Here is a 5,876-nt window from a genome sequence, read left to right as displayed (position 1 = left end):
CTGGTAGATCGCGAACAGGTCCCTCTCCCCCCCTTTCCTCCAGCCTCCTCCGCTGCTGCTGCTGTCATTCTCAGTGTTTGTATTCTTCTTTACAAACTCAAACATTCACTATATAAACTGAGAAATGTTTGAAGATTTTGCTTTCCTTTGAATGACTTCATGAATATTTGGTTGTAGTCGCACTGTTTCTGAGAACTGCTGTACATCTGTGTTGCATGGAGTCACCCAACTTCTGGCCCCTGTGATCAGGTATTCCAGCCCAGGGTGATTGGACCACATTCCACAGTTCTTCTCTATTTCTTGGTTTGGCCTCAGAAACGGCATTTTTGATGTCACCCCACAAGTTTTCTATTGGATGAAGATCCGGGGATTGGGCTGGCCACTCCATAACGTCCATCTTGTTGGTCTGGAACCAAGATGTTGCACGTTTATTGGTGTGTTTGGAGTCGTTGTCTTGTTGGAACACCCATTTCAAGGGCATTTCCTCTTCAGCATAAGGTAGCATGACCTCTTCAAGTATTCTGATGTATTCAAACTGATCCATGATCCCTGGTATGCGATAAATAGGCCCAACACCGTAGTATGAGAAACATTCCCATATCATGATGCTTGCACCACCATGCTTCACTGTCTTCACAGTGTACTGTGGCTTGAATTCAGTGTTTGGGGGTCGTCTGACAAACTGTCTCCGCCCACTAGACCCAAAAAGAACAATCTTACTTTCATCAGTCCACAAAATGTTGCGCCATTTCTCTTTAGGCCGGTCAATGTGCTCTTTGGCAGATTGTAACCTCTTCAGCACACGTCTTTTTCCCAACAGTGGGACTTTGCGGGGGCTTCTTGCAGATAGCTTGGCTTCACATAGGCGTCTTCTAATTGTAACAGTCCTCACAGGGAACGTCACACCTTCTTTCATCTTCCTGGAGCTGGTTGTTGGCTGAGTCCGCGCCATGTTGGCTATTCTTCTATCCATTCCAATGGTAGTTTTTCGCTTTCTTCCAAGTCTTTCAGGTTTTGTTGCCATTTTAAAGCATTTGCCATCATTTTAGCTGAGCAGCCGATCATTTTCTGCACTTCCTTATATGTTTTCCCCTTTCCAATCAACTTTTTAATCAAGGTACGCTGTTCTTCTGAACAATGTCTGGAACGACCCATTTTCCTCAGAATTTCAGAGAGAAATGCACTGTAACCAGCATGTACAACATTTGCTGCCTTCCTTCCTTAAATAAGGGCAATAATTGCCACCTGTTTATCAAAGAATGAATGACCTCACTAATAGAACTCCACACTGCTATTATTTTGAACACGCCCCTTTCAATGAGTGATTCAATGACACAGAATCAGCAGCATGCATGTCATGACTGTTGGGTCTGTTGGATTTCTATGACTCTACTACACCTGCTAGGAAATTATTTGCCATGTAGATATATCATTTCTACCAAAAACAGTGATTGATCCGGTTAGTGATGTCTGACGGATATTATTTTGAACATAACTGTATATATATATATATCACTTTTCTTAGAACAGAAACACTTTTTTGTTTATATTGCCTTGCAAAAATGATTTTTTTATGTAATCCAGAGACAAAAAAGTATCTGAACTTAAAGCCCAACTCCAGGATAAAAGTATTATAGTGGTACAAATACCGCTTGCATATGATGTTTGGCTCCTGCTGATTGGGGGCTGAATGGGCAAAAGTTCAGACATTAGGGTGATTGTCCAAACAGCCACAGTTGGGTCCAAATCTAAATTCGGACCAAAATGTTGGCTCATCCCTATTCTTCTCCCATAAGACCACATCAAAAATTAAAAAAGAAGGGAACTTCATAAACTGAGCACCAAATGTGTGCCCTGTATGTGTCCTCCACCTGAGGGTGTCCTATTAGTGGGACTGTATGTATCCTCCACCTGAGGGTGTCCTATCGGTGAGACTGTATGTATCCTCCACCTGAGGGTGTCCTATCGGTGGGACTGTATGTATCCTTCACCTGAGGGGGTCCTATTAGTGGGACTGTATGTATCCTCCAACAGAGGGGGTCCTATCGGTGGGACTGTATGTATCCTCCACCTGAGGGTGTCCTATCGGTGAGACTGTATGTATCCTCCACCTGAGGGTGTCCTATCGGTGAGACTGTATGTATCCTCCACCTGAGGGTGTCCTATCGGTGGGACTGTATGTATCCTCCACCTGAGGGTGTCCTATCGGTGAGACTGTATGTATCCTCCACCTGAGGGTGTCCTATCGGTGAGACTGTATGTATCCTCCACCTGAGGGTGTCCTATCGGTGGGGCTGTATGTATCCTCCACCTGAGGGTGTCCTATTCGTGGGACTGTATGTATCCTCCACCTGAGGGTGTCCTATCGGTGAGACTGTATGTATCCTCCACCTAAGGGGGTCCTATCAGTGGGACTGTATGTATCCTCCACCTGAGGGTGTCCTATTCGTGGGACTGTATGTATCCTCCACCTGAGGGTGTCCTATCGGTGAGACTGTATGTATCCTCCACCTAAGGGGGTCCTATCAGTGGGACTGTATGTATCCTCCACCTGAGGGTGACCTGTCAGTGAGACTGTATGTATCCTCCACCTGAGGGTGACCTGTCAGTGAGACTGTATGTGTCCTCCACCTAAGGGGGTCCTATCAGTGGGACTGTATGTATCCTCCACCTGAGGGGGTCCTATCGGTGGGACTGTAGGATCATGGTGACCCATATCAATTAAATGAGCCAGAGGTGAATAATCACAATGCTGCAATAGCTCTGGGCAACCAAAACGCAACACAACTCATTCAAGATTACCGTATTTTTCACCGTATAAGACGCACTTTTTCTTCCCCAAAACTGGGGGGGAAATGTCAGTGCGTCTTATGGGGCAAATATGGAGCGGCCGGTCCGGTATTTCCACCGTGGCCGTGTCAGAATACCGGGCCGGCCGCTCAGCCCTGCAGCGGGACCTTACCTGTTCCTCTATCCAGCGGCGTGCTGTCTTCCCGGCTTCTGTAGTGTGGGCACTGGGCATGACAGCCGGGTGCCAAGTGTGCATGCGCAAGAAGCGGTGCTTTTTGTGAATGGTAAGGCGGTACCTGGGACACATGACAGATCCCAGAAGCCGCCGGACCAATCACAAAGCGCAAGTGCTTCTCGCTCATGCGCACTGGGCACCCGGCTGTCATGCCGAGCGCCATTACAGAAGCCGGGAAGACAGCGCGCGGCTGGATAGAGGAACAGGTAAGATCAAACAAAAACTGCGGAAGTAAGAGCGGGTACCTGTCAAATTCAGGTACCCGCTCCCCACCTCCCCAAAGGTCAGCAGTCATCTGTACTGTCCGCAGTTTCTGGTCATCCCTGTGCTGTCCGCAGTCTCTGGTCATCCCTGTGCTGTCCGCAGTCTCTGGTCATCCCTGTGCTGTCCGCAGTCTCTGGTCATCCCTGTGCTGTCCGCAGTCTCTGGTCATCCCTGTGCTGTCCGCAGTCTCTGATCATCCCTGTGCTGTCCGCAGTCTCTGGTCATCCCTGTGCTGTCCACAGTCTCTGGTCATCCCTGTGCTGTCTGCAGTCTCTGGTCATCCCTGTGCTGTCCGCAGTCTCTGGTCATCACCTGTACTGTGTCTGCAGTCCATTAGTTCAGAATTTTTTTTTTCTGTTTTCTGCCTCTAAAACCTAGGTGCGTCTTATGGTCAGGTGCGTCTTATATGGCGAAAAATACGGTAACAGGAAGCATAACAGGATCTCCGGGTGTAAAAAAGTAAAAATTCATGAAAATTACTAAATCAATGAGATATTGATTCATCTGCCAATTTATGCCCCGGAGACTCAGTTATATGGTCCTTTTGGTAGATTTCTTTGTATCTACCTTTTTTTTCTCTATCCCATAAGACCACCCCTGCCCTCCACCATCATGTGGCAGGTAATATTTCCAAGTCACTTGATCATGTGGTAAGCAGGAAGGTCCACCTGACCACAGACACATGGTCCAGCACAGGATAACTTATGGGGCCCCCGGGCAATAGGGGATGATGGGGCCCCTGTGTCCTTGCCCACGCTCAAACCACACCCAAAAAAGCCTATGAAAGGTACCAAGGGCATCTCATGGGCCCCCTACTGACTCCGAGCCCTCGGGCAGTGCCCGAGTACCCAAATGGTCAGTCCGCCCCTGGTCCAGCAAGTAATGGAAGAGTTGTTATATATTATTCATCACCCACTGGGTAACTCTGCTGGCAATGAATAGGATACAGCAAAAGGATGCAGGATGGCATCATATGGCTACAAACTATTCTAGCCAGATTCAAAGGATCCTGTAAGTCAGGGTACCTACATATGAATAGTTGTACCACCAGGTTGAGGATGTGTGCAAGACAAGTCACGTGTGTGGCAGATAGCAGGTTGGTGCTGTTGTCATACATGACTTGTCCACCTCAGGGCCTGCCCCTGCCAAGTGTGGTTCCTGTTGCCTAGACATACCAGCTGTGGCACTGCATGGTGGCATTTTGCCTAAAGCCATTGCATAGTCTTTTGAACACTTTTGGGGGACTGGTGTTTCAGAGGGCAACTCACCTGATGCAATCTGCTTGTTCTATGGCCAACATATAGTGGCTTGTCCAAAGGATTAAAGGATAGGTTCACCTTTGGAACATGTTACATTTTCCACCCATTTGTAGGGTGTAAGCCACGCCCACCGCCTCCCCCGACAGTATGGTGAGAAGTTTCCCTGTACTGTCTGTCAGATTTGAAAACAGTTTTAATCATTTAATATTTGTTTTAATAATCCTATTGTAAGAGATACTGGAAAACTGGAGTCCAGTATAGGCAAAAGGTGGTATTCACGTATTATATTTATCAGCAAGAGAATAAGTGAGATGGTAAAATTGCAGAAACAGTACCAGGGTTTGGCTCTCACTACTATTGAAGGCGAAGTTTCTGCCATTTGTGGGGTCTCTGGTGAAGATCTGGTCTATGTACTATAGACTCTGTTCCTCAGTCCTTTTAAAGGCTCACACCCTCTCCAATGTGAAGACAGCACAGAGAGTCCACTATTCAGTTCATCCATGGAAATCTGGTTCTTTCTGGCCTTCAGAAATGGTCTTTGTAACCCATCACAGACACCCCTCTCACCTAGGTGGCATTCCTTGTAGCCATCACCTCTGCCAGGCAAGTATCAATATTTTTTATTGCATTCCTTTCTTTTCTTCTGGCTTTTGATTCAGGAGGGGGGTATTTTTTTGTTTGCATTTCTTTTCTAGTATATTGTTTATTATTTTGTGTTGATGGGACCTCACTTAAAAGAGAAGTACAGCCAAGGCTAGTTTGTCTTCTTCTATGGATCGCACTAGTGCAGTTTGTTCAGCACTCCTATTACCTTTGTAGAGCCTTATAGTTAGGATTTGTTTGTGTGCTAGTCAGGGTCTTGCAAGATGCCTAGGATGCGCCAGCCTGAGAATGAGGCAGTGAGGTTACCTCAGGGCAGGTTGGCAGGCTCTACTGGTCAGGGCTTCTGGAGCCCTCCTACCCTTCTAGAAAATGATGGAAATTTCTAGAAGAGGGGTGGAGAAGGGGAGGAGGCTTGGAATTGCATGTTTGAGGGAATCTGGAAAATGCCAAGGCAGGAGACCTGGCTTGGTGATTAGGACAGCCCTTAAATGTGAAAGAGCCAGAACAACAGGGGAGTCGGGTGGAAGACAGAGTGAAGGAAGGTTCTGGAGTATGGAGCCTGGGAGGGGGCCCCAGCAGAGGGGGGCTACCTACAGGCTGAAGCTTGGCAAAAGAAGCTCTACTGTTGCACTGTCTGCTAGGAAATACAGCCAGCCTAAAATGTGAACTTACTGAGCTCCTATCAACTTCACCTAATATTAAAAATGATTTTAAATTTCCCAAAG

This window comes from Staurois parvus, unplaced genomic scaffold, assembly GCF_062004578.1.
Source record: "Staurois parvus isolate SC_StPar_1 unplaced genomic scaffold, SC_StPar_1.0 ptg000308l, whole genome shotgun sequence".
Classification (NCBI taxonomy): Eukaryota; Metazoa; Chordata; class Amphibia; order Anura; family Ranidae; genus Staurois; species Staurois parvus.
The sequence above is the reverse complement of the archived record's forward strand: the minus strand, read 5'-3'. Positions refer to the sequence as shown.